The sequence below is a fragment of the Oxyura jamaicensis genome, chromosome 2, assembly GCF_011077185.1.
Source record: "Oxyura jamaicensis isolate SHBP4307 breed ruddy duck chromosome 2, BPBGC_Ojam_1.0, whole genome shotgun sequence".
In the NCBI taxonomy this organism is placed as follows: Eukaryota; Metazoa; Chordata; class Aves; order Anseriformes; family Anatidae; genus Oxyura; species Oxyura jamaicensis.
The window spans coordinates 147,352,371-147,357,413 of record NC_048894.1 but is presented as its reverse complement, the minus strand read 5'-3'; positions in this window follow the sequence as shown (position 1 = coordinate 147,357,413).

Here is a 5,043-nt window from a genome sequence, read left to right as displayed (position 1 = left end):
CTTCAAGAAGTGCTCCAGCATGGGTCAGTACCACAGGGTCCACCCATCAAGACTGGACTGCTCCAGCACGGGTCTTTTTTCTGTAGACACACAGCTCCCACAGTGTCCTGATTACAGAAGTACTTCTCTACTAAGCATCCAGAACTGAGAACAAGAAAATGATGCTGCTTTGAAAAATCAATATGGGAATCTCGGATTTTGCAAGACTAAAGTCTGAAACTTTCTTGTTTCAAACTCTCAAATTTGGGAAAACAAAGAAACAAGCAAACAAAAACCAAAAAAAGAGAAGTATCTAAGGTCAAAAGGTAAGAAAAGAAGTTAAATACTGATATAAATACTGCTCTGCATGATGCAGTCATGTATGAATGGTGCTGACTTAAATTAGACCTGCAGTTTTGACTCAGTAACATTCCCCATGGAAAAGGGTATCTGTTTTGGTTTGTTTTCCTCCTATTTTCAGATAAATGCATGGGAACAAATTCTACTGTTAGGTGCTGCTGCCTTTCCTTCTTGAGTCAGGGTTTGGCTCTCATCTTAAAAGCTGAAGTGCCTGACGCGATGCTACTAGCAATCAATGTCTACTTCACTCCAGTACAAGTGTTTCAGCTACTTTAGCGTATAGCTGCGGTAGGGCTGTCTAAGCAGCAAACACGCTGGTGCTGCGTTGCCATCTCGAAAGAAACCCCAGAAGCGCTCTCAGGTAAGCAAGCCTCATCTCAAAACCCCTACAGATCGCGTGGGTCAGATCCCGGCTCCATTTGCTGAGCGAACTTTGCTGTTAGCCAGCAGCACCCTCTTGTGGATCTCTGCCACGGTGCGTGCTCAAACTCAGCCGTGCTTTATGCTAAATCAGGACCCGATTCACAGCCCTGCTGTGCACGCTGCTCTGCAACTCAGGCGGCCCAAAGCTAGACGGGACGGGATTCCAGCAGAGGAGTTTTATGTATTTACAACGTTATCACTACTTTGTGTTGTTTCGGGATCATCAATCAGTATCTTTAGCTTTTCTGCTCTGGAGTTTTTCTCTTAACCATTAATACAGAATTTTAGGAAAACGAATGGGTACTGGAGGCTAATCTCATGCCTAATTTATTGCAACAGTGATGTCTTCAAAGCTCTCTTGACACTTCAGTCGATATAAAATGAGAGGCTGTAGCATAGAAAGAAGCAACCATGAAAATCAAGAAATACGCATATCCATGACAGTATTGTAGCAAGAGATATCAAAGTAATAATTTTGGGATGTATAAATGGGTACACCAAGTAGGAAAAGTAAAAGGATTATACTGTGGTATCTGGTATTGGTGGCAATGATACCAGAATGCCCTGTGGAATTTGTGTTCTCAAAAGCAAAAATCAACCTGAACATTAAAAATATATATATATAAAATAAATAAATTGAAAGAGCACCACATCTGATTTTTGAACTGGAGAAAATTAATTTCAATAGGCTATATAAGAAATTCAATGTGTTGAATTTGTCAAATAGATGGCTGAGAAGTGACTGGATTATAGCAGAGAAATACCTTTAGATAAAGAAAAATCCCATGTGCCAATGGATTCTTTAATCAAGCAGCACTGGCTCAGGAGCAGCGGCTGCCAACTCATTCAGAGCCTTTCAGCTGAGGGATAAGACCCGAATGTTTAACGCTGATTGTGATTAATGCCTGGCACGGACTCTCAGGAGAGACGATAGAGCCATCTCTATGCGTAAATCAGGTGGCACATTGTGCAGATTTTAGCCAACCGCAAGCTATGCTTGTATTCAGCACAAGTAATTGGGTTAAATATGGGGCTAACTGGTTTTACATGTGGCAGTTTAAGTGACTGTGTCCCCCCCGGAACTTCATTCTATGAATTTGGATTCTCTCGTGGCTTCAAAAACCAGCTGCTTACCTGTGTGAGAGGAAAACAGAGTTCATGAAGGAAGGAGCTTTCTTCACATTCCTGAGATACCCTTTGAACATCTATAAAATGCCAAGAGATAGTGATAAAATGAAAGATCAGGAAAAATCCCAAATACAAGAGGTAAGGACTTGACTTTGAGCAATAAAGATGTATCCATAGCAGGAGAGGATCGGGTCCAGAAATACTTAAGCAAAGGGGACCTACATCAGCTCATGGGTCCTGACGGGATGCACCCCTGACTGCTGGGGGAGCTGTCTTTTTGAGGCCACTCTCAATAATCTTTGATCAATTGTGGCAGAAGTGCCCAAAGACTGGAGGAAAGCAAATGTCACACCTATCTTCACGAAGGGCAAGAAGGAGGACCCAGGGAACTACAGGCTTGTCAGCCTCACCTTGCTTCCTGGGAAGGTGATGGAGCAGCTAATCCTGGAAACCACTTCCAGGCACATGACAGAGAAGAACATCAGCAGCAGTAATCAGCATGGATTCACCAAGGGGAAGTCATGCTTGACCAAGCTGATAAGCTTCTGTGAGGAACTGACTAGCCTGGTAGATGAGGGGAGCCACAGATATTGTCCTCCTGGACTTCAGAAAGGCCTTTGGCACTGTCCCATAAGATCCTCAGGCAAGTTGCTGATGGATTAGCTGGATGGGCAAATAGTGAAGTGGCTCGAAAACTGGCTGAATGGCAAAGACCAGAGAGTGGTGGGCAGAGGCAAAAAGTCTGGTTGGAGGCCAGTAACTAGTGGTGTACCCCAGGGGTTGAAACTGGTCAAGGGAGGGGATCCTTCCCCTCTACTCCACTCTGGTGAGGCTGCAACTGGAGTATTATGTCCAGGCTAGGGCTCCCCAGTACAAGACATGCAGCTACTGGGGAGATTCCAATGAAGGGCCACAAAGATGAGTAAGTGCATGAAGCACCTCTCCTATGAGGCAACGATGAGAGAGCTAGGACTGCTCAGCCTGCAGAAGAGGAGGCTCAGGGGGGATCTCATCAATGTGTACAAATATTTGAAGGGAGGGTGCAAATAGGACAGAGCCAGGATTTTATCAGTGGTGCTCAGTGCCAGGACAAGAGGCAGTGGGCACGACCTGAAGCACAGGAAGTTTCCTCTGAACATCATAAAGCACTTCTGTGCTGTGTGGGTGAGGGAGCAGTAGCACAGGTTGCCCAGAGAGGCTGTGAAGTCTCATAGAATGGAATCATAGAATATCCCAAGTTGGAAGGGTCCCTCAAGGATCATTGAGTCCAACTCCTGGCTCCACAAAGGTCTACCCAAAAATTCAGGCCATGTGACAAACTGCACAGTCCAAATGCTTCTTAAACTCCAACAGGCTTGGTGCAGTGACGACTTCCCTGGGGAGCCTGTTCCAGTGTGTGACCACCCTCTTAGGGAAGAACCACTTCCTGATATCCGCCTAAACCTCCCCTGCCTCAGCCTGACACCATTCCCACGGCTGCTATCACTGGTGACTAACGAGAACAGATCGGCGCCTGCCCCTCCACTCCCCCTCGTGAGGAAGCTGTAGACCACGATGAGGTCTCCCCTCAGCCTCCTCCTTTCCAGGCTGAACAGGCCCAGTGACCTCAGCTGCTCCTCATACGTCTTCCCCTCTAGGCCCTTCACCATCTTTGTAGCCCAGGATCTTGGTGACTTGAAGAAATGGTCTTTAATCTATGCTGGTTTGTTTACTAACGAAGGAGCACGAAAGAGACGCCTGTCCTTGTCTCTGAAGGGGAGGTGAAGGAACAGCTAGTGCAAGGAGCACAAACATCAGTTGCACCAGACTACTATGTGGTTGTATCTGAGCTTGGAGACTGATTCCTCTCCACGTGGACGTAAGCTCCCCCAGGCCAGCCAATCTTCTTCCCATGACCTGCCAGGAAACAGCAATGTAGGCATGTGGTGGTTTTACTCGGGTGGGTGGCCGAGCTCCACCACAACCTCTCTCTCACTCCCCCTCCTCAAAGAGGAACGGGGAGAAAATATGATGAAAGGGGCACAAGGGTTGAGATGAGAACAGGGAGATCACGCAGCAATTATTGTGACGGGCAAAACAGACTCAGCACAGGGAGATGGTAAGATTTATTACCTATTACTAGCAAGCTAGAGAAGTGAGAAGCAAAGGAAAGAAAACAAAAGCACCTTCCCCCCCATCCACCCTCTTCCACCTCCTCCCCCTGAGCAGCACAGGAGAACAGGGGACAGGGGCCTATGGTCAGTCTATAGCGCTTCTTCTCTGCCGCTCCTCCTCAGTCACTCTCGTCCCCTGTGCTGTGGGGTCCCTCCCACGGGATGCAGTCCTTGCTGAACTGAGCCGGCGTGAGCTGCCCACAGGCAGCAGCTCTTCAAGAACTGCTCCAGATATAGGTCCGTACCATGGGGTCCATCCCTCGGGAGCAAACTGCTCCAACCTGGGTCCCCCACGGGCAGCAGCTCCTGCCAGGTCACCTGCTCCTGCGTGGGCTCCTCTCCACGGGCTGCAGGTCCGGCCTGGAATCCGCTCCGGCAGGGGTCTTCCACAAGCTGCAGCCTCTGTCAGTGCAGGTCCACCTGCTCCACTGTGGTCTCCTCCATGTGTTAGGGTTAAGAAACAATTATTGGTAATGGGATGGGAGATTCATAGCCAAATATTATTGTGTATATAATAAAGGAAAGCATAAATAAATGATAGAAGGATGAAGCAGAGACAAGACGGGCCTTGAGAGAGAGAACAGGAACAACTTGAGCCTTGTTAGGAAGATAAGATGGATAAGGTGGGTTAGGACTGAAGCCAAGAACTAATTAAAGTCAAGAACTGAAAAGGAGCATGCGCCAAGTAGAAGAAGTGAAAAGTTTAACCCTGAGGATGACTCCTTACTTCATCTGGACAACCCCCAGGACGATCACCAGAGAGCACCACGCATGTGTGAATGGGAGGAGAGATAATTAGCATACAAAGCGAGGCTGATGTTGTAAATATTAATGAATACTAATGAATATGTAACTTTTAGGATATTAATAGCAATCGGGATATAATGGGACTTGAAGCCAGATTTGGGCACCTGCCCCTGGTTTCCCAGCACTGAATAAAGCACCTTCATATAATCACGTTGTGGTTATGTGTCTGCTACACTAACACATGGGCTGCAGC